This window comes from Ambystoma mexicanum, chromosome 12 (genome assembly GCF_040938575.1).
Source record: "Ambystoma mexicanum isolate Mex_15411 chromosome 12, UKY_AmexF1_1, whole genome shotgun sequence".
Lineage (NCBI taxonomy): Eukaryota > Metazoa > Chordata > Amphibia > Caudata > Ambystomatidae > Ambystoma > Ambystoma mexicanum.
In genome coordinates, this window is record NC_090936.1 from 107,472,874 (window position 1) to 107,498,598 (window position 25,725).

Here is a 25,725-nt window from a genome sequence, read left to right on the forward strand (position 1 = left end):
TCCCTCCAGGGTTCGAGGCTCATGTGATTTGGTTTTCCCAAAGGACCGAAAGCTCCGTACCAGGTATGATTTACGGGCTCGATTGCAACCCTTCCTGCACTGGCAGTTGCTGTGGAGAACTTACAGCAGAAGAGGCGGCGTTACATCTCCACGCCGATCGTTCACTTGCTCACGTGATCCAGAGTGGCGTTCCTCACGTGACCTTGGTGGACGTCACATGACCCCGAAACGCTCAGTATATAAGGCTTGAGACACGGAACACTCATTGCTTCTCAGCTGTCTTCAGACCCTGTTTGGCGTTACGTTTTGCTCTACTGTTTACCTTGATCTCAGAACTCTATCTTGGACTCCTTCGGATACCCCTTTGTACCTTTGCTTGGAACTGTTTACCTGTTGCTGGATTTTGGACACAACCCTGACTTGCCTTTGGATCATCCCTTGGTACCTTGCTGAACTCCTACGCCATTTCCCTTTTGGGATTCATGTCACGCCTTCAGTCCTACAGGTGGCTTATCCTGCATCCACGCTTTTCTTCGGTTCTATTGTTCTAGGGACCGTCTCATCTGAGTCTCAAACCTCCCTCCTAGGTTTCCTGGGGTTTCCTAACACCAGATAGGTAAGACTATTCAGATCCTTTGGTTAACGTGATATATTGTAATTGCCTGGTACTTAACCTCGTTCTTTTTGACAGCAGCATCGGTGTTCCAGAGGTTCCGTGGATCCGGGAAGTAACATCTCCCACCTGTGGCCCCAAAGGTCGCACAGCGGGTTTCTTTTAGTTCCCCTGTGCGTCACTTGAGGACGGAGGTTTCAACGGTCTACACGACACTCAAGTCAGAACACACGCACCTCCTGATGTACAACCAGGGGGTGACGACGACGATGTATCTCTCACTTAGGTTGGGCCGTGAAGACCATGAGCCCATGGAGGATTTATTTTGTCTCAACACCATTGCATGTGGATATTGAGGGGCACCCTGCACCTACCCCAACCTGGGTGGCCCTCCTTACCCCTGGGTCCACTATGGCCATTTTTATTTTTTGTCTATTGTGCATTTGTGTTACAGTGTGGTGCTATGTGGCATCCAATAGCATCCACTGTGTGTTCCGGCTGGTCTTATACAGGCTTGTCTCGTGTTTGTGTTTGTGGCTTGGGGTCCGGACACATATGCCACTCCTGCTTCCCCTTTCCATGGGCTCGCAAGGATGGCACCGTGTGACAGTAACTTACACAGTGGTATTGGACTTCCGTCATATCTGTGGCCAGTCTGAAATCCAACTTGTGTCTACACCCCTAGTGGAGATTCATGATGGTTTCTCCGGTGCATGGTTGGAGGGCATTTTGGTCAGTATATTGTTCACTGTGCATGATTTCATTTTGCTTATTCATGTATAGCCTTCACTGTATACATTGTTGATGAACTTGATGCTGTATGCAGTCCCATGCCCCCTTTAGCTGTGGAAGCCACTCTCATGATGGTAGGGGGAGGTGTGGTGGCCTGTCACATTGAGGCCCTTGTGCTATCGTGTTTCCTCACTGTCTGACATTGTCACTGTTGGGTCCTGTGTTCATGATATGTTATGCTGGTAAATTGATAGTCCTGTATTGGTTTTGCTTATGATGTGTCACGGGATCGGCAATATGTTTCCCTTGCCGATGTGTCCACAACGGAGTGCTTCACATGGGAAATGTATGCAACACTGTAGGTTCATGCATTTCCCATGCTAACATGCATTGAATAGCCCTGCAAACACACCCCCACAACACACACAACACACCCCCACCTCCACCCCAATATCCACCCACGCACACACTACTTGCCTTCTAAGACATGCTGTGTCCCTGCTGCACAAGTTCACATTGACTTTCGTGATCATGAACTGGGCATGAAATCATTTTTTTCTTCGTTTTTTGTGCAGCTGCAGGGTTTTCCACACCACAAACATCACTCACTGTACTGTGTTGTGTAGTGAACGGGGTGTTGTGGGGGACAACCCCACAGCACCCGCATTTTCTTTTCTTTTTTGGGATTCCCTGAAATGCATGCCACCAAAGGTTAGAGGTTTTGGTATTCACACATTTGGTGGCATGCATTTACGTGCTTTTAGTATAGGTTGTATATTTTTGCTCACTCTTTTCTTCAGGGTCCATGTCTGAGGGGATTGTCTGTGGCTGTTTCCATTTGTGATGGTGCACTTTGTGACAGTTGTGTCCTGTGTGTTGATATTTTTATTGTAGTTTTCACATTGCATGCCATGGTGTGTGGGGTGGGTGACATGGGATTGAGGGAGGTTTACGTGACATACCAGCATTTGGATGTGATATTTTGCATGGGGGGGTGGAATCTGTAGCTTGCATGTGTGCCTTTTGGTCACACAGGATTGTGTTTGTTTAAGAGGCTAGGGATGCACACAATGCTGCAATTCCAAGGACACATTCTCGCGTGTTAAGGTTGTGACAGTTGACTGTCCCTTTGTCATCATCGATTGTCACCTGGAATATGCCAGGGCTGTTTGCACTCCACAGGGGGTGGGGGGGTTTAGGTGAAAAATGTAGCCACAAGCTGGGTACGGGCTGTCTCGCCACGTGCCCTTTCCATGTGCAGCGGCTGTGTGTGTGGTTGGGGATGTGGGGGCACCACCATGTCCACTGGTATGCCCCACCGGATTGCAACATTGTGCAGGACACATGCTGCCACAATGATCCTGCATACTACTGGGGGCGCTTATAGTAGCTGCCCACCAGAGTGGTCAAGGTAGTGGAAACGTGACTTGAGCACTCCGAATGTGCGCGCCACTATGCCCCAGGTTGCAATTTGGGCTGCGTTGTATCTTACCTGGGGTGATGTGGTGGGGTTCCGTATTGGCGTCATCATGTAGGTGCTCAGAGGGTAGGCACTGTTTCCTGGGGGGGTAATAATGGTTGTCATTAGTTGGGTTTGTGTATTTGTCTGTGTGTGACATGCATGCATATGCACAGGCATTTGTACTCACCAATGAACCATGTGTTGCCATGCCTCCAAGCTTCCAGGTCCCGGTGTAGGGCTGACATTCTGAATATGAAACTGTCATGGGTGGACCTGGGATAGTTTGCATAGTCCGAGGTGATGATTCCCTTGGCATCACAGACAACCTGCACATTGATGGAATGCCAGTGCTTGCGTTTGCGATAGATGTGCTCAGTGGCCCTAGGTGGATTTAGGGCCACATGGGTGCAATCAATGGCACCAAGCACTTTGGGGAAGTGTGCCACCCCGTAAAAGTCCTGGACCACAGCCTGCCTTTCTGCTGGTGTTCTGGGCATGTATATGTGCCTGCGGACTGAGGGGTGTGCAGTTATGATTGCCAACACCTGGTGTAGGCAGCGTGACTGCGTGGCCTGTGAGACACCCCCAACTATGGCAGTTGACCGCTGAAATGACACAGTTGCCAAAAATGCAGGACATTGAGCTCCTTTTCCAAGGGGCTCAGTGCTTGGGAGCACAAGGTGGGTGATGTGAGGTCATCCTCCCACTCAATGACCAGATCTAGGATGATATGAGGTGGAAACCATATACCTGCCATACACCTGGTTATCAGGCATCCCAAAAAGGCTGGCCCCGGGTTAAGAAAATGCGGGGCCTGGCTATCCTCCTCCTCCTGCAGTGTCCCACGATCACTGCTGCGAGAAATGGGACATTCATCGTAGCCATATATATTTTTTGGGTGTTTGTGCGCACTTTTATGCTGTGCGGGGGCACTTCCGTCTGCTTTCGCGTGGCGGTCGTGTTTCCGGCTTTGTGCGTCTTTTGGCATGCACGGGGTTGCCCCCTTCAATTCCATGAATACATGTTGTTAGGCGTTGTGGGTATTTTGCTGCTGAACTTCCCCCGTTATGCCCACATTTTTGCATGTTGTTCCCCATTCCGCGTGTTCCGCCCCTTTTTTAGGTGTGTGCGCTGGACGTTGTACGCCTTCACTGGGCGACTCGCACACAGCTTTCGGGTTGTCGCAGTGACATGTGCACTACGCACGGATTCCAATCAGGTCCCAGGTAAACCAGGCACAGGGCCTTCCATGAATCGGAAAACGGGTGTACGCGTGCATTTCGCACATGTGCGCAGCATTTTTCACGCTTGCGCCACACATTTCGGTGCACACTCATTCCATGAATCACCCCGAAAGTCTTCTTTCCAGTCTACCATTGTTATATCTGCTTCTTTTGTAAACGCCATTGGAGGATTTCCCTTTCAATTTACTTTGAAAGAGTGTTTATGTTTTGTTGAAATAAATCTTACAGGTCTTGGTAGCAAACCAAGGTGAGGAGTATTCAGTGCTCATAGCCTATTGTACTCTTCCACACATGAAGTATCAGTTTACAATTTTGACTCATCAAAGTTTAATAAGAATAACCCTTCTCTATGTTTTCCTCGCGACAGGGCTACATATAACTTCCATTCTTTAAAAACAGGATGTCAATATGTGCAGCCTCTAAAGTCAATCTTTGGGATTTGTGCAAAGTTATTGGGTACGCAGAGCACAAAGGAAATTGTGCTCTTTTTTACAAACATCTTTGAAAATCATAAAACTAGATGCAGTTCAACTATACTTTCAAACTTAACTAGAATATACTCAATACTAGTAGTAGGGGGAACATTGACAAAAACAACTCTCCCCATTGCTCCATTCACCAATGCAGTTTTCAAACTTAAGTTTTGTTTCAACATAACTCACAACCTTATGCACAGTTTCAAAACTGATACAAGACCAGCTGTTTTTTATATCCAATGTTTCTAATGGATTTAACCATGCCATAGCTTTCTAATTGTATGGGCATGGTGTACCCATCTTACACATCACACAATGTTATTTCTTTAACTTTTGTTTCTCAAAAGTCATCATTATAGAAAGAAACATATCAGATTCTGCAACTGTACACATCAAACCAACAGAAGGAATGTTTTCCAGATGCAGTTTTAACATTACTTCAGGACAAGTACATTGTTAATGAAATAGGTCAGAAGCCAGTATACTTTTCAAAGTTGTTTTTAGAGCATCATCAATTTGAATATTTTTCAGCACATTAACTGTAAATTCTTTAGGTCTGATTTACAAACTGTTTTCTAATGGGATTTTCCAATAGGAAATGGTTTTTGTAAATCAGACCCTTTATATTCAAAAGAATTCCATAGATTAACATTACCAATACTGCCATTGTTTTTTTGACTATACTTTGAATGAAGTATTTAGAAGACTGGTTGACCTTCTACAGGAATTAACTGTAAGCAATCTCCAAAACAAGGGCATGTTTTCCTCCAAATAATACACCATAAATCAGTCTTCAAAACGACGGGCATTCGCAAAGCTAACATTAAGTTAGACAGCATGTTCACTTCCTCCAAAAACATTTTTTTCAGTTGCTGAAACACACATCCTACATCTTGTGCTGCATCTGACAACTGTTTCTGGTATTCAGGTTTGTTATCATGCTCCACTGATAACATTAGCAACCAATGTACAGTAAGACCTCCAATATTGAATGTTGTCAAACCTGTAGGAGCTGCCAGAACTCATGACACAGAGAACTCAGTCATTAGTTGTACCATTGATCTCAAAGCATTAATTAAAAAATTGGCTGCAAGTTCCAGCTTGTCCACTCACATACAACAATAAAGGTTTGCAGTGAATACAAGAACATTCATTTCTATAATGTTTTAGACAATGCATGAAATTATCATTTATTTTGTCATTTCTTTCTTTCTGCTCTCTTTTCAGATTAGACAATAATGTGTCTAAATGAATATCTGAATGTTTGATTTGTTTCATTACACTTTTGACTTCCATCATGGTGAGCTAAACATCAATTTGAACAACAGGATCTCCTAACACATTTGAACTATCTTGAGTAGAGTCTTCACTGCCCTCTGCTGCTAAAAGATATACTTGACATGTTTCTTCTTCTAGAATTTCTAAGTGTTGATCAAACTTTGAGTATGTTATATTTCCTCACATTACATTTAAACCTTCTTCAAAAGGTTTTAAATCTTCCAATTAAATTACTGTCAATATGTCCTATTAACAACTGCAAAGCACAGAAGTAAAATAATTCCATGTTCTCTGCAGTTTGCCAGGCCAATTTCATGTGGTTGATGAGATTTACCTTTTCATGTCTCACGAGGCAATCCTGCTGACTGAGAAACGTGAGCCTCGGCTTTCTCCGCGACATCCCAAAAACGGAGAGTGAAAACCAGGGTTCGCGAAGGCGCAAACTGCGAACCATAAAATGCCCGCTTACACACGGCCCATATAACATCAGGTGCAGCCAACCCTGGATTCGGGGAGTCACCTCCAAATTTATGACCGCTGGTTGAACGAGCGTTTGGACATTCTCGAGAAGAACGTTGGCGTCCACACACTTCGCTATCTGCAGGAACCTCTACGGAGAAGCTATTGTTTAATATAAGTGAACACAGCGTACAATTTAAGGAAGAGACGCACAGCCTTCCATTGCATGAATGAAGAATATATTTTTGTTACTCCTGATGAAGACGTCACTACACTAAAGTATATACGTCGAAACCAGTCGAGTTTGGACTAAGATGAGGTCGTGGTCAGAAAACTCTGGGACCCATCTTAATTGCCTAGGCCACTGATGTCATCTGCTGTGGCCCGTCAAATTGATTTCATGTTCTTTCTATAAATCTTTCAGATAAATTAATTATGATGAATTTTCTTATAGATTTTATGTCGTATATTGATTGGTGTTTAGTATGAATGGTTTGTCTAAATGGATGGATGAGGTTGTATGCTTGGATGATTGAATAAGATGATTTTTATTATATAGATGTGTCTTTTTTAATAAAAGTTGTTTCCTGCTATGTAAATTGTTATTACAAGTGCAGATTTAATCATGATTTGTTTGATATATTAAATTAGTATCAGGTTTAATAAAATCCTTGATACCTTTATTTTTGAATTGTTTCCTTTGGATGTCTTTCCGCTATCTAAATCTTAATTAATACTCCAATCCAAAGCGTGGGGTTTCCTGTGTCTTTCAGAGAATACACTCACGAGGCAATCAGGACATCCATGTACTTTAAAAGAGTCCTCTTTCTAAGTCACATTCCATGTTGCGGTACATCTAGTGTTCTTCTACTGTATACAAGCAAACGTTTTCCAAATGTGAAGACCTATTTGGATAATATGTATCAATTCAATTTGTTATTAAAATATCTGTACTCGCAGGTACTCTTTCAGCCAAATGTCTGATAGAGAGTTTAATACTCTTTTCTTGCTAATTGCAGGGGTGCTATGTGAAAATGTCAAATGTTGCAGGCCGCACATCAATAAGACAGATTTATTGGGGCTGATTTGGTGTAGCCCTCAATATTCAACTTATTTCAATGTTTGTTGTTGGAACACACCTACAAACCCTCTTCATCCAATCCCCTGCCCTCTATCTTTAAAACAGTGGATTTCTTCTCCACCCGTGCCACTCGAAAAACGACATCCCATATCCCCTTCCCATCACAGATACACACACTCCCAGATACACACACCTCCACATACTCAGAGACATGCCAAAACAAATACACGTACCTGTTTCTGCCATGTCGTCAGTCTTCTGCTGTGGCCCTGCCTGCCAGCCGCTGCATGCACTTGTGAGCAGCAAGGGTGTTACAGTTCAATATGGAATCTTAGAGCAATCTTTGTAAATCAATCTTTTTCTCATTCGGAAAACAGAAGTCCACAGAGAGGTGAACTGGTAAACCGATCTGCAGCTTTATAGGAACCACACTCTCTATAAGAGAGCATTTTGATGCCAAAATGTTATAGATTTTGACTTAAACTTGTGTCTGCAGAAAAATCAGCCCACCCCTCTTCTGCATTGCTCTTTTCAGCTATTGTCAGGTATGCTGTAACATAATGAGCAAAAGCTGTTGTGTTGTCAGAGATATGCTGGACATCAGTATTTGCATTCCAAAGCTGAGCAATACGAGAACTGTAATCATTTATACATTGATATTCCTTATCTCTTTTCAGGTGATATCTATTTTTAGGTGATTTGCCACTAACATGGTGTCTAACAGATCATAAAACACTATTGGCTTGAAATAACTGGAGATGCAGGCCTAGGAAATACATTTTGTGCAATATTTTCCTTTACTTTTGAATTTTCTTTGGCAATATTTTCCACACTTGTCCATTTGAAATGTTGCACCTTGTTCCGTAAATCTGCATTAATATGATATGTCGGAATAGAACCTCTGATATATTTTTCAATATTCCATTACAAAGCTATCACTGTCTTTACCAAACTGTGACGCGTCTTTAAACCACAAAAGCATATGCATTCTAACTATGCTGATGACCCACAATTCTGATACAGCTTACAGGTGATTACTTCACTGATGCTAGGAGAGTAAATGATGTTTCTTATCTCATTCAGCGCTGGATGGTTCATAATTCTCTAGTGTTGAATGATGAAAAACAGAGCTGCTAATAGTGGGTACACAACAAAGATTATCTAAATTATCACATTTCTATAAAACATATAGCCCTTGGAGTAGTTCTGGACTCCACACACTCCAGGTGAGATCAAGTTAATGTGATTATTTCATCATTAACATATTACTTGAAGCTCCTCTGTCACAGTAAGCCATTTCTCTCAAATGCAAATTGTGCCACTATTGCACGTGCCATTATAAGTGCAAAAATTGATTACTGTGATAGCCTCTTGGTTGGCACTGCACAGAAGTATGTGAAGAAGTTGCAGGTGCTACAACATAGTGTAGTGCAAATTGTGTGTGATTTTAAAGGAAGAGCACACATTATGCTAGCCCATAGGGCACTACACTGGCTCCCAGTGAGAGAACACCTACATTTTAGAATTACGTGGCATTACAAACAAATGCAGATACAGGAGAGGCAATTTTCTAGATTGATTAGATACAGTCATGATAAATTGCTTCAGGTACCTTGGATAAAACATGAGAGCGCAGGGAGAAGCTCTTTAAATGTTTTGGCCCCTGCCCTCTGGAATGAACTATCTAGCAATCTGAGATTGGATTCCTCTCATTTATCCTTTAAGAAGGCTCTGAAGACCTTTATTTTAACTATCATTTTACATTTGTGATGCTTTTTATTGCTTTTAATTCGAGTTGGTGTACTTTTATGTGGCTTTGCTTATTTCTTGCTTTTAGTACGTGTTTGTATTGTTCTTAGTTGATTGTATGTTTTTTATGTATTGTTTCAATTGTATGTGTTTGTTTGGTATGTATGTATGTGCACCCATTTGCCTTTGGGCCTAAGGCGCGTCATAAACAAACATAAACATAATACAAAATGTACCTATTTTATTTATTGCATATAAAAAGCATCATTGCCAAAAACCGATGATGAAAGAAATGTGAAACAAGGACAGAGTCCATGGCACAAAATTCAGCGGCTTGTCACTTGCACTGTACCTTCTTTGTTTGGATTGCTTGGATAATATCTCCAAAGTCATCAAAGCCATATTTTACACAACTTAGTCACAAATAAAGTAGAAGGACCCACATTTAACAGCATACATTGTACCTCTGAATGTCACCTGTACCAGTATTCATTTATTACATGCATATTAGCAGAGATATTAGTAACCTTTGCTTCTAAAACCTCATCCTTTTCATTGACCTTTTGCAGCATCTACAGTTTTGAAATCATGTTATTGTTTGAAGTGTGCATGATACACAATAGCACTGAATTGAAACTTCACTTTCATACCATAAGTGAAATATATTAAATGTTGGCAAGGAATCTGGAATCTTCAGAATACATTTGTGTACAACAGCAGTCTGAAGAAAAAATGGGAACCTCACGTTCATCCAATCTACCACCTTTTCCAGAGGGAAAAAGCATTGGAAAACATCTTGGGCATCCAGTCTTTTTTTCCCCATAAACGGGTGGCTGCACCGTTGGTTTGTTTAAAAGTTCCAAGGATGAGTATGCTCGTCCTTTTTGCATAGACTTGCATAAGAACCTTGCAGTTAAGAGGTTAATTTCATACAGTTCATGAGTATCATCCATTACTTGCCATAATGCTCATATAAACTGTTTGATTCAGCAACAGTAATTCGCTGAAATTGAATGTCTGTCTTATTTTCTGATTAAATCAAATAAACAATTGACAAGTCTGGCACATTCTGCATTTTATTATGAAGTTAATTGTTTTTCATGCACTATTCAAAAGATCCCTACTCCTTTCTAATACCTATATATCCTCTCATATTTGTTTGCCTTTTGTAGCTACTGCATTCACCAAAACAAACAAAGAATCATTAATCTGATGTGTCACTCCCAGACTATTAACATTTTAATTTACGTCTAGAGGTAAATACAGAACTTTTCCTTTAATGCTTCTGATTAAACCTTTTTTGTAGGATGTTTAGCTCATTTTGTTTGAAATCTAACAAAAACTTAAAATGGATGAACTGGTTACAAAGCAATTACTATACAAATGTTCACGTTTTAAAGTACAAGAGGTACCTCTGGCACCTCCATACTCTTAAGTATGCTTCTTGAAGGAATGGTTTGTCTTTTCAAACTTCTAAATCAGTATTTGCATCCAACTTCCTATTCACTTGCATTAAAACATTCTTGTACAAATAAGTACAGATAACATTTTTTCCACACATCATCTACAGCATCTAAAACTGTTTCTTGAATAACCACTTTTTTAGTTTTAAGTGCATCCTCAAGTTACACAAACTTTGTCAGCTTTTGCACTTGAAGAACATTCCAAAATGGTCACTGCTTTACCAAATGTTTGTAAAATGATATCCTTTGAAAGCTATGAATCATCATGTCCACTTCTAAAATGTGTTTCTTCATTGTACACATCAATGTCAATAGTGGATGGTAGACCTTGTCCAGTTCCACTAGTCGAACCTTGTTTAAAGTGCAAGTGACAGACATGGCATTTTGCATTGATACATGTTAACAAGAAGATATCTAATTTTCCGTAAAAGTAAAGGTTATTTTGCTTGTTCTGTAACCTGTTTTAAATCTTGTCCTTCATTTTTTCTTGCATGTCTTACTTTTTCACATTCAGAAATCACATTACCTTTAACTTCAAAGCCTCTTCCTCCTTCACTAATGGCAAAGGTCACATTTGAGTTTGAATGATAAGTCTCTTCGCTAAAATGTGTATAAGAGGTACATAAACAATAGTCTCCAAACACTTGACAGACATTTTCTTTATTCAGTTCTCTAAAAGATCTGCTTTTTAGAGATAAATCCTTAGCTATTATCATGAACATTTACATTGAAATGCACAGTGAAATGAACAGTTTCCTTTTCACATGAAGCTCCTTTTTAATGAGTGCCTCTAATTTTTCTTTCTGTAAAACTCGGTGCAGATACATGTGATTTGCTATGACTGTCTTCCAAAGATTAGATAAAACTTGGTGGTAAAACATTCTACTGCGCACAATTCTATTTCTTAACAAAAATGTTGTGAGCTTTTTTTCAAATATCACCTGTTTCTTCTGCTGTGGTCATTTTCTGAGTACGCATTTTGGATTTTGTTTATGATTTACTTTTAGTGTCGTTCCTGGCTCTGCAATTGATTGGACCTGTTGCAAACATCCTGTTTTTTCACAGAAAAGCAATCATAAATGTTTCCTTCATAACATGTAGCACTATCATCAGCAGTTTGAAAAGTAGATATTTTACTTCCCTTCAAGTAGAATGTTTTTCTTTTCAGACGTGTATTCCATTCTTTTGAAGGCATTCTCAATGTAATCTGTAAACACATCAGTTATTGCAATATACTAAGTAAGCATCTCTCACTGTCAAACTAAGGAACTACAAATGGTATACTAGTATGTACCCACCATAAATGTTAATTTAAAGTGCCAATACATTATTGTCATACATTATTATCACTTAGTTTACCTTACATATTAATAAATACAAACACATACCAACGCTGGGCTTAAGTTATGCCTTATAACACATATTTGGTAAAATAGGACTATACACATGGAGTTAACTTGCTTAGGGTATTTAATAGTAACTGCTTCCATCCTCCAACTTCATAAATATAATAATGTGGTCCATGAAATTGACATTATACACTTGGAAAACAATGTTGCAATATTTGTGGTACATATACTGTGGCTGAAATATAAAAGTCGAAATTCAAAATAATATAATCACAAATGAAAGAATTGCCCACAATGCACTCCTTTCAATTATGGTCACAGGCAAACACCTCAGTTCACCTTATTCACAAATTCACCCGGACTTTAAATTAAAGATTTACAGTAACATACAAATACACTGTTCAATCCCCTTATAATAATTAGAACCAGGAAAGTGCTCTTAAAACTAATAGGTTCCATGTGCTGATGTCCCCGAAAAAAGTTGTCGCCATGCAATAATGGTGCCATTTTTTGGTGGAAACATTATCATAAGGAACATGCAGGGGACACCCCTGCAACTCCTGACATTTTTTTTTAAATTGCAGGGGACACTCCCGGATCCTTTGCTCCCATTTACCTCACATATTGTCCCCATATATAATGTCGCCTTTGCCGTTACCCGGCAACTATATGTACGGCGACATCATATACGGGGACAATATTGCCTGATACCAACTAATTTATTAAAAACTGCAATCAACCATGTGGTTCTTCTAACCACATGTTTTACTGCCACAGGATGGTTAAAGATCAGTCTCAGTGAAATACTACAAATTCAAAAACAATTTATGTCTTTTCTCTTTCATGTGAGAAGTGCAATTTAATCCACAAATATGACAATTGAAAACTAATCCTGGCAGATTCATATTGTGCACCTTCCCCTGCAGCTGTTTCAAAGTCTGCAGGTGATTGAGGCTCATTTTAAATCATTTAGAAGCTCATTTCATTAATGAGTTGGGAATGCACTTTTATATCCCATCAAAGGCCTTCTCATTTGTATGAATGCATAAAAGGGTTGCACAGCAACACATGTTTGGCACTTCTAAGAGGTGCTCTTTAAGATGACCATTACTCTAATTGTTTACATTATTGTTACTGTCTACTGTGTTTAATGAAATCTGTAATATATAAGTTGAACCACAGTGTGTACATAAAGCAAAATTACCAATCCATGATCAGAAGGTAAAAATGGCTCTTCATTATGGGGCGTGACTCAATAGGCAAGAGCTCCCTCTAAGAAACCTGCAAGTACCATACATTGTTTTACTAATCTAAGTGCAACATAAATTTCATTGTTTAAAAGTATGTTACTTAAACATTATCCATTTAACACCATAGCAGATGTGTCAGGGGACTTTCCAGCTAACCAGGAAGCTTGGAACGGCGGCTTTACCTTATGGTAAAGCCCCAGTTCTAAGCATCCCCAGAAGTGGGAAGCCAGCATGTTCCCCAGCAGAACAGCAGGTAAGTGCTGCCTGTTCTCTGCTGCACCCCTTCACCCTCATCTCCCACCCCCAATTTCCACATGCCTACCAAGCCCCACCCACTCCCTACTTACCTCGCATTCCCTTGTCCCTCACCAGCACCAAAAACACTAGGTTTCCCCTGCACATCCCCATCAAGTTAATGGCTACCATGTAAAGGGAGAAGGAGCTACATGTAGTTCCCTTCTCCCAAGTCCATGGTGCTATCTTGTTTTCATTTTCCATTTCTCAACTTAAAAACATTCTATTAGCATTGTGATTAAACATGCCAAGATCCTAATTGCAATAACCCCCACAGGAGGGTGTTTTAGCGGCTCAGGTAATGCTCAGGAGGCTACCGCAACTCGTCTTGAGACATTACCTGACTCCCGAATTCTCCCGCCCATTAGGTATTATTTTTACCTGTTTCATAGATATTCTTATTGTTTCTTCCCATGTATACAAATGCAATGCCATGTTGCTATTTTGTATAACAGCAGATCACATTTAAAGCCGAATTTAGTCCTCACCAATGAGATATGAGCAGATAAGTGCCCACCTGCACTACAAGCAAAAGACAAATAACTGCCACCTTCTATCAAATGTACCCCTCTACATAAAATATGACAGTTAAAAAATGTAAGCTGCTCTGTACTAATAAGCTATACCCCAGCCATGCAGTGGGTGCAATAAGCTTGGAGTATCTTTGTTACAATTACCTGTGAATTTACAAATGTGGCCTGTAAGTCAATGTGCCACTTGATCCAATACAAAAAAACAAACTCGATTGTATATAAAAAGTGCACTAAGACACACTAACTGCCACATACATCACATATGAAACATGTCCTAATCAACAACTCCTAATTACATATTCAAAGCAGACCATTCTTTTTTTAAGTTTAGAACATTTTTATTTCAGTAACGTAGCCAGGAAGTCATACATTTACAGGATATTTTTCTCGAATATTTACCATGCCATTAACAGAACATTTAATTCATATAAACAAAAACAAGTTGTGTTCTTTCAATTGATATCTAATGCAATCAAAATCTATTAGCTATTGTAATACAGGTTCTTTTAATAATGTTCAATAATAGGTGACTGTTTCATACCTAGACTCTAATCCCATAAATTGAATCCATGAATAACAAAACATGAATCTATTACAGGGTTCGAAATTGCTGAGAGTTAGCTCCCGCTTCAAGCCTGATTAGCTTGAAATCAGCAGCTACCAGGAGCTGCATTTTGGCTCCCTAGGCCACTGGTGCCTTACACACACGCATATGTGAAATTAGTTTAAGTGTTTGATAATGTTAATAGAGACAAATTTGGACACATCTAGTACACATTTAAGCATAATGCATCATACTTATTGGGCAACAAATTAAGGTGTGTATATCTATTCTATTCTATTCTATTCTATTCTATATATTTATTATGTAGTGCCTCACACCCGCAGGCCTCATGGTGCTGACAAGACTAACAACAAAAAACATGGAAGCTTCAAACTGGAGCACGATCAGGAGAATCAATCTATGCCGTTGTCAAAGAGGAATGTCTTTAGGCACTTTTTGAACTGTGCTAATGATGGAATTGTCCTGAGTAGGGGAGGCAGGGCATTCCAAATCAAGGGAGCCCAGGCATCAAAGCTATTAGAGGGACACGAGGGTAGGTCAGCAAAGGATCTTTATTTGATTGCAAAGTACGTCTAGTGGGTGTCTTCTTGATACAAGAGCACAATGGGCCAGGGCATTACCCACCAGACATTTATACACCATAGGGTTGCCTTTTATTGCACTCTTTGTTTTATCGGGAGCCAGTCTAGCATCCGGTGGGCCTTGAAAACGTGGCACCGTCGTCCACGTCCACATACTGCATGGACTGCTCCATTTTGGATAACCTGTAGCCTCCTAATGTTGGCATGAGTAGTTCCAACGAGGAAGCTTTTGCACTAATGAAGTCTGGTGTTTATGGTGGCGGAAGCAACCAACACCCTGTTTTTTTCCGATAAATGCAGGCAAATTTGCCACAGAAGACATGTCATATAAGAACAAGAGGAACTTATATATGACACATGATTACTAAAAGTCAGTTGTGAGTCAAGATAGACTACTAGTGTCTTAGCATGTTGGAGGACAAAAATGTTGACATTGCCCGCAATCAGAAAATCACTGTTTTAGGAGTTCAATTTCATTAGCCTAGCACTTGTTCTGAGAATATTTATCATTCAAGGCAAGTGAGTCTAGTGCCATCCAGGACTGCACTGCAGCAAAAACCTCATTAACCCTCTCTAGGTCCTTAGTGTATAGCTAAAGGAGGATCTGGGTGTCATCCGCATAATTTGCAAATTGCACTCACAGATCATCCAAGAGATCACATAAGGGCCTGGTATAAACATTAAACAGCAATGGCGAAAGGCAGGAGCCCTGTGGCACACCACACGTAAGAGATACATGCAAGGATTGAGCATCATTTTTAACAATGTTTGCTTGTCTTGGGCCTAGGAAAGATGTACACCAGTGAGCAGCAGACGTTGAGCATTTTCCTGTCTTGACCAATCTGTCTGCAAGAAGAGTGTGGTCAAATAAATCAAAGGCAGCAGAAAGATCAACTATAAGGAACAAGGCTGTGTTGCCTTTGTCAATAATTGTTATGTTGTTTGACTTCAGATCTAGAAGTGTGGTTTCTGTAATGTGCCTTGAACAAAATCATGATTGCCCTGAGGCAAGAATTTCCTGTTGCTCAGGAAAGTCCGGAGATTGAGAGCAAGCCACTTTATCAAGGATTTTCAACAGGAATGTCATGTTAGTTATGGGCCTATAGTTGCCACGGGCAGTAGGATCGAGATAGTCTTTCTTTAATAAAGGGGGTATCCATGCCTCTTTTAAGCAATCCAGTACTTGGGACTCTGAAAAGGATATATTAATAAACCTTGTAACCAAAAGAACCAATTAGGCCAGGAAGTCTTTAAAAAGAGAAGCTGGGAAAACATTACCCTTACAAAATGTGGGTTTCATCCCTTGTGCAATGTTTGAGACCTCACTGTCTGATAGCTCCTTAAATGAAAAGAATGAGGAAGAATCTGATTATTCGGCTGGAATGAGGGAAGGCAGTTCAACCCCAGATCTCACAAAGGGTTTAGCTCATTCAGCAATGAGGGCTTGATGGCAGGATTTTGTCTGAGAGAACTCTTCATGAATTGTCAACAGCAGTGTTGGAATTAACAGATGTACCTTCCAGTTCATACAAGATAGAGAAAAGGTCTTGTGAGTTAGATTTGGCTTACTTAATAAGCTCATTAAATGTAGCCTCCTTTGCTATAAAAATAGCCTCTATGAAGATTTTGACAGCTGTCTTGTAGACCCTCACAGTAGGGAGTTTTTCTCCAACTGCGCTCGGCCGAATATATCTTCCGGTAGACCATAGATTTGCAGTGCGCTGTGCACTCACTCCTGGTTCCCCAAGGGTAGCTCCTGCCTACTAGGAGATACTAGACACCCAGGAGCTGGTTTTAGGTCCTGCTCATTGAATCCTAATTTTTAACCATGCATCACTATATTCATATTTAATAGATTATCATTTTAAAAGTAAAATACCAAATAGGACGAGCGTACATCCATTAGTAAAGGGGGGAACAATTACCTACTTTATCAATTAATAAGTAGGTCAGTAACAGTGCAATCTGATAAAAAGTTAACAAATGGGCACTATTTTGTTTCATATTTCTTCAGAAGCTAAGCATTTTTCTAATCTATGAATATTACAAATAGAGTTTCACAACATTTTACAATTAATATTTCCCAGTTGTTTCCATTTGGAAGTAAGTGTTGGAGCAGCAGCTAAGATCATAACATCAAAAAGGGAACATGTTCGCTTATAAAAATTACAATCCCAAACCATAGTACCTAATAACAAATATTTAAAATATATTAAATATGTGTGTATTTGAATATGTTTGTTGTACCTTATATATTGCAACATATATTTTGTAGGTTTTTTAATATATTGAAACAAAAAGGTCCTAAAACACCTCTCCAATGTTTCAATACATACATTCTTAAATAACTTAAACCTTTAATATAAAAACTATCTTCAATGGAAAGTGATGCAACCAATATATCACAATGCATGTTTATATATCTGTTTAATGTTCCACCAGAAAACACAATTGAATTTGAGGAGATTAAATGCTGAATGATATCATTTGAAATTTGGACATTTCACTCCTCCATTACTTTTTAGTTTACTAAGAGAAATTCCATGTTTTTATTTCCACCCCCAAAGACATTTAGTTAAAATAGAATCAGTTGTTTTGAAAAAAGGGGCAGAAAAAGGAAGTGGGAGCAACTTCAAAAGATATAATACCAGGTTACGTGTAATGGTGACCATGAGCTAATAAGATTCTTGAGCCCAGAGGTTAATATTTTGGTATTCTGCATCATTATTTCCTTGATAGATGACAAAATATGAATCACTAAATATTTAATACCCTTCAGGCACCACCTCAGACCAGAATTAATAAAAATCCATTTTATACAATACTGATTAAGGGGAATCATTTTGGACTTAACTAAAGTTAGTTTATAGTCTGAAAAAGATGAGTGCATCATCTGTATATACAGCTAATTTAATTTCTAAATTTAAATTTGAATACCCTATATCTTCTCATTTTGTCTAATTAATTTTTAAAAGTGTCTACTTCCTCTAAATAAATGAAAAAATAAGTAATTTCAACATTAACAAAATTGAAGTTTCTGATTAGTATTAAATAATTTGCCTAATGAAATAAACAACGATCCAAGACCATGCCACTTCAAGGATTCAAAGACATAATCCCATTCAACTGTCAAATGTGTTTGTGCATCAAGAGCTATGGTCGCAAACTATCTTTAGATTTGATTGTAATATATAATAAATCAAAAAAGTCTGGAATTTGATGATGAAATCTGACCTTTAACAAATCCATTTTGATCCATTTTGATCAATCTGGACACGAGTGGAGTTAGTCTATTTGCCAATATTTTGGTTAGTCTATTTGCCAATATTTTAGCAAAAATGTTACAATCCGAATTTATATTGGAACTTGGTCTGTTCAGGATTTTTATTAGGTTTCAGGAATGCAATAAGCAATGCATCAGAAAGAAATCAGTCAGTTCTGCTTGCTCATTGAAAGTAAGAGAACAAATCATTCAGAAAGAATATCCAGGCCAGGAGGTTTACCTTTCTTGAGATCTCAAATAGCTTTGTAAATGTCATCCAGAGAAATAGAGTTCTCCAAGTATCCATAGTCACAATCCATATATGAGAATGTTACTCTGAAAAAAGTCAGAAGAATTAATATCTTGCAAGAATTTAGAAAAAACATTTATAATATCTTTGTGAAAAAAACCCTGACCCCTTTTGCATTTTCAGTAATCAGTATTTAGTTTGCTCTGTCTTAAAGCTAGAGATGTACTTGTTCTATGTGATGATTGATATATCTTAGACTTGTACTTCAAAATCACTGCACTAGAACATTCTGAAAGTATTTTGTAAAGTTTATCCATAGATCCATAATATATTTAAAAGTGAAAGCATTTGATTACTTGTAATACTCAATTTCCGAAGGTTTGGGTTGTTTTAATAATGAGTAAGACTCCCTTTTCATTTCTCTTTTCTTCTTAGCAACATATGAAATAATGTGACCTCTGAGAACCACTTTGTAACAATTCCAATTATTTACTACTGATGTTTCTTCATTTTTATTTTGATCAAACAACTGTTGACGAACATGAACAAATTATGTGGTACTGAGTGAAACATATATTCCATATCAGCTGGATGAGAAATGTTCCACGTACCTAAATGTAAATCCTAAAAATTCTTTATGTGTTTTATTCTTTCTAAAATTCACTTCTGATTTCCTATCTGAATATGGGTCCATTATTCCATTAAAATCCCAGCGAACAATTACATTTTGGAGCTCACATTGTAACAAATATTTTGGAGGATTTGTCAAAAAGGAATGATATGGCATATTAGGACCATAAACATTTGATATAGAATATGTCACTGAATCATCCAAAATTGTTATGAACACCCATCTCCCCTTGCCGTCGGTTTATGAATGCAATAACTAACACTTAAAGATTTACATAAAAGAATTGGCACACCATTTCTTATCCACCTGCTGTATTAGATAGGACTTCTCTTGCCCAAAACCTTTTCAGGTTTGCCACCTCTCGAATAGGTTTCTTGAATAAAATATATAGATGTTTTTGATCTATTAAGACAGGAAAGAACGTTCAGCCTTTAAATGGGACTATTTAGTCTTTTTACATTCTGTGAAGTACATTTAGTGCCATTTAATCTTAGAAAACTTATGCTATAACAACATGAATCTTGTCCTCAAAACACTAGAAATATTTTTTAAACTACCTAACATCTATAACAAACAACCATATATTCAGTCTGTAAAACGAAGGTACAAGCACAGGATATCTCTACAAAAAAGTTCCTTAAGGTCATAGAACCATATATTCACGCCTAATACTTTCCTAGAATCAGAATCAATACCTCATTACGAGTCCAGCGGTAGCTGTGCCGGTAAAACCAGCAGGCTGCCGCCGGACTTGTGGAGATTTACCGGCTCCAGACTTGCCAGAATTGCAGGGGCATTACAGCCCCAGTGATCCGGTAATTCTGGAGCCAGCATTCTGTAAAACCTGGATGTACTATACCCTATCTGGCATTCAGTTGTTTCAATTCTGGGCAGAATGTTAACATTATTTTCTACATAAGATGTTGCATATAGTAAATCCTGTGTCATGTACATTTTGTGACGTTCCAAATCCGCTATTTGACAAATTTTAATGTATTCAGAATAAGCTGAATCCGAGTGTATGCTAAAAAGGCAAAAATTTGCGGTTTTGAGCCTTTCTTTTCTCTTTGAGAAAACTATTGTAGGACCTATTCTGTGTGTTTGTTGAATATTAAGGTTTGTATATTTTGCCTGGGACACTAGTTTTGTCATCATAGATCCAATGGTGTGGATCGGGTCCTCACCCTCCACTTCCTCTGGCAGCCCAACAGTGCATACATTGTTACGTCTATTTGTGTTTTCCAACTGAGATACTTTATTTGAGAGATCCTCAGCATTGCTAATCCTTCTCTCTTCTTCTTCCATCTTAGATTCAAAGGATGTTCATCTATCCTCCAACTGGTACAATTTAACACTGGTCGCCTCCATAAATGTATTAGTGCACTCAACTCACTAGTATTGACTGCATTGTTAAATCTACAAATGCTTATTTAGGTGGCAGGGAATCACTTTTTGGTATCTTTAGTGCACTAGTATATTACAGTGCAGAATCCTTGTTGGCATTACTCTTTGAGGAGGCCATTATTAATTAATCTAATTAATCTAGTGTATATTAACTCCATAAAGGTCCTTATTATAACACAGCTTGGAAGATCCTACTATTGCAAATGGAGGAGCTTCATGGCTATAAAGCATTGAGCTCAACTTGCAAAGAACTCGTCAAGAGGTAGGCCAAGTGGGGGCTTAGTGACATGTTTTGAAAATTCATTAACTGGAGCCAAATCTCGAATTCAGTCAGCATCACCGGATATTTTAATTTTAAAATTTGATGCTGATTCTCAAAATATGCTTGTTATTGTTAATATTTATCTAGACCTTTGGAGGAAGCCATGGGTGTCTTATTAACTCATTTTGAAGAGTTAGAAATAAATAGGTATATGTGTACCACTCAACATATTGTGTTGGAGGGCGATTTTAATATGCAGCTACAAATAGTCAAAAAGTATACGATTTTATACAAGGACTATGATGAACTATAGGGATCCATCTGTCGTATAGTCGATCCTGCTCTCCCATGTCGGCCGTCTATGATAAATTTATCTGAGAGATTATGACTACGAGGTACAGGGCCAGTAATGTCAGGTTCTCCTGTGATACCCCGCTGAGGCCCACATATATCTTGCTGACCGATAAAACCCATATTGACTACATCTTGTTACATGTAGAGAGTGGTGGGCTAGCTGCCAATTTTCAAGTTATTGAACATATTGAAAGTGACCATGACCCCCTTTCGTTATGCCTAACTCGGTCTATGACATCACCGACAAGTTATAAAAGATGGGAGTAGCGCACAGTATTCACTGGCAAATATTGGTAGAAAACAACTATACTAGTAGATTGTGTTCTCTGTTAGGGCTGCTGCTCCTTGAAACTCTTACCGTAGGGATGGGGTTATCACCTAGTGATTGTTGGCAGCAGCTGATTAGAGAGTGTAACCTATTTTGACTAAACCAGGCACTATAGGGGTGACAAGTGCTTCTTCTCAAACCAGGTGGTTTGATCAGGAGTGTCGCCAAAAGAAATATGAATTATTTCCAATTTTAAATTGAAAGAGTGTAGGAGCACTGAGAAATTAAGATCAGCCAGACAAGAAAATAAAACCCTACTGGTGGAAAAGAGGGAGATGTTCCACAAGAAGAAATGGGAGGAGCTACAATTAGCGACTACAAAGGGAAGCAACACATTCAGCTTTCTGGAAGTTGGTCTCTGTGCACATTGAGCGGCTGACTTGCGCCGTTTTGCCAAATATCCCAAAGGAAATGTGGTTCTCCCATTTCAGTTTACTGCATCAGGACAATATTGAACCCACAGGATGGGAGGTTTTTGACACATTATGTGTTGGACATCTCTCTAGCGGTGGTAGAAGAAGCAATTCTTTCGAAGAAGAGGGGTAAAGCACCAAGGCCAGACGCAATACCTGGAGAGCTCTTTAGTACGGAAGTGGGAATATGGGGTCCTATTCTACAACATGTATTCTTAAATATCACGGGTCCTTATCTTGTCCCTGAGTCTTGGCGAGGTACAATCATAGTCCCTTTTTAAAAAAAAAGGGGACAAGGGTGACCCCCAAAATTATAGACCAATATCCTTTATTGACGTAGTTTCTAATCCTATTAAAACGGTTAGAAATTTGGATGTCCCAAAATAATGTACTTTCCGACTTTCAGGCAAGCTTCAGACAGGGCATAGGTCCTGTGTATCAGGTTTTTAGGCTATTGCTACTCTGTGATAAATACGGGAGTCTTAAAAATCAAAAACATTTTCTAGTACTTACCGACTTGCAAGCAGCCTTTGATTCAATCCCCAGAACAACGTTATGGCTGTATTTGTTTCAATTAGGAGTACCTATTAATCTTTTAGCAGTCATACGTTGTTTGCATGTAGGCACATATGCGCCCGTGTGTACTCCGGTAGGTGAAGGTCTGACCAAACCTTTCCCAGTCTCTAAGGGTGTCAAGCATGGCTGTGTCATCACCCTCACACTCTTCAGTTTATATATAAATCAAATAGCTGAAGAGATGTGAAATGGATGCCCCAATGCTCAGAGGGATGAAAATGGGAATTCTCTTGTATGCTGATGATACAGTTCTGATTAGCAAGACAAGAGTAGGTATCGAGAAGGAGTTGAACTTGTCTGACCAAATATCGGAAAGGCTAGAACTTGGAATTATTGTATCTAAAACAAAGGTTATGCTCTGGTCAAATAAGCGTGGGAAGCCCTTCCGTCCAATTCTTTTAGGAGCCGGTGTCCTCGAGAGATTTGAATTTTTATGATTATTTGGGGGTTCTTCTTGATTAAAGAGGTAAATGGGGGAAACATGTTGACACGTCTCTACCTAACTATTCAAGACAAGGGGCAGAAGTGTGAAGCTTTATGCATTATTATGGCGGGAATGCAGTGCCTCAAGCACTGGAGGTTGGGTGGTCCTTTGCTAATTTGTCTGCTCTGTATGGGCAAGAAATATGGGGCCACTTTGATCTGGGAAAGATGGAACAGAAGGAAATGGTTATTGTTCGGTCAAATTTGACATAATGTAATTTTACCTCTATATTTGTGGACCCCCAACTTTTTGCTTGTGTTTCAGCCTCCTGTCCTGATTTTTTACCAGTGGAGCACTGCCTTCATCTGCACTACACTGGGCTTTTGCTCATCATTCTGGGGAAACTGACTTGTTCTTCTGACAGTCAATACTGGGAAACATTGTTTTCCTTAGTTTTATGACTTTGTTGCCAATTTTGGCAACTGTATTTCAGTGCTCAAAGTACATTACAGTACTGTGCACTGGGGTCCTTGCATTTTCAGGTCTTACACATCCCTTAAGGATTTTTTTGGTAACTGGACAATGTGCATTGGAGTAGACTGGTGGCACTGGAAGCGTTTTCATGTATTTGTATTAACTTTTACTGAGCAATACTGCGCTTACCACGTGTGGCTCATGACTGTGGATAGTGTCCGCCATGGCCATGCCACGAGGTCTTTTGTCTTATCCTTTGGTCATTTTGTCCGTTGGCCTTCCCCTTGCTCTTTGTGACCAGAGGAGTCCTTTTTGGGCATGCATTCCCCCACGAAATCCGGTACTTTTTGCAGGCTAATGCATGTCACGTATGTGGGTATCCAGGAAGTGGGCTGGGACTGTCTGGTCCCAATCCACACTACTGGTGCCAGGATGTCTGGTATGCATGAGAGCATGAGAGCTACAGTGGACCCTGATTGGACCACTGCTGGCATGCATGAGTGGGGCAGATCTCCTCATTGGCGAGCTGGGTGCAAGCACTTACTGGACTTTAGGATATGAGGAGGGGCTCTGAGTGCATGTACGCAGATCACCATGAGTTTCGAATCAACCTCAACATGGTGCCAAGTATCCTGAGAAGAGAAGGAGATCCAAGGACAGTCCAGAACCACTCAGAGAAGTTTTAGCACCCTAAGCCTGCTTTTGTCCCAGTAGAGCCCTGCTTTGCGCTTGATCTCCAAAGACCTTCAAAGGTGCTTCAACCCTTTTGAGTAGTGGGACCAATCACTCTCAATGTCTCCTCAGTGCCCTGCAAATGAGCCTTCTCAGAAGTGTCCCTATGCCCTCCAGTGGACTGACCAGCTTGTGCCTTGGCACCCATGCTGGAGCGCTGCTACATTGAGTTTTGGCTCGAGCTTTGGGAAAATCCTAGTTCACATTGCAAAGCACCTTCTTGCCATCTAACATTGTCCCAACTGTTTTGGCCCGTGAGAGATAAACGTGTGTCAGTCTGCAAGAATTGGGTGCTCCTGTGTCCCTGTGCGACAGTGGCAGTGGCTGCTGGTAACTTCCCAGCCCTTCTTCGAGTGTCCTGAGACCTGCTGTATTGGTGCTTTCTTTGTCCTGCATTTTTGACGAGAGATCCAGCTCCTGATGTAAATCTGACCCGCATCCGCACCTGCAGCGCCTGTGCACTTTGAAGTATAACCAAGGAGGGGATTCTGTAGTTCAAGCAACCTTCTTTAAACCTGCCAAGTTTGAACTCGGAGTGAGCTAAGGGCAGTGAGTAATCATACCACTTACCAGAGGCTCGATACTGTTTTTATGCACAAAGGATCCCTTGTGGTCCTTGCCTTTACTTGGGTGGCTCCTGCTCCCTATAGTCGTCTGAAAGTTGGGCACAGCTTTGTTCTCTGTAGCAAACCCACTTCTGCCTCTTAGAACAGAATTCCTCACACTGCAGTGTCCTCTTCTAACTGTTCCTTCCCATTGAAGTTTGTCCTTTGCAAGCTTTACGCATCAGCGAGCGCTTTTACGCACAAACTATATATTGAACACAAGGCTCCACCTTTCATAGGGCTGGGCTTCTTAAATTAGGATATCCATTTCTGGAGTTGGCCATTGTGATAAAGTGTGTGTGTTTTCCCTCCTTACAGGTTTTGGTGGGAATCTGCACTTGACTGCATTGAATGTAAAGTAACTGTATATATATTTTACATAGTGTGTGTGTTTAAGTAGTAGTATTACTGTGTTCTTCATGATTCACTTGTGTTTGTTAATAAAAATTATGTATTTTTGATATGCTACTGTCTAAGAGTCATTCTTGTGTCCTAAAGTGTGTGCTCATCCAAGACCTCAGATCACCCCCACTACACCTGAGACTTAGCCTTGACTGCTTTCCAAGCTACCTTGAATTGTCCTGACTAACTTCGCAGAAGTGTTCCCTGTTTCACTAAACTAGGGTGGCCTCCTGAACATCTGTTCACCAGAGCAGAGTTCGGAAATCCATTCTAACAGTTATGTTGAAAGAACTCCTGTCCCTACCAATGAGTGCTCCATGTTGACCCCTAAAATTACAGCTAGGGGTGGATGGACTCGCCTTTGATGCTAAGCTGAGCCCCTGAGTGTATTGTTATAAACGTTTTACTTCCCCAACACTTGGAACCTATAAAGAAGCTCTTTATGATGTACTTGCGCAAGAAGGGATAGAGCACTTCCA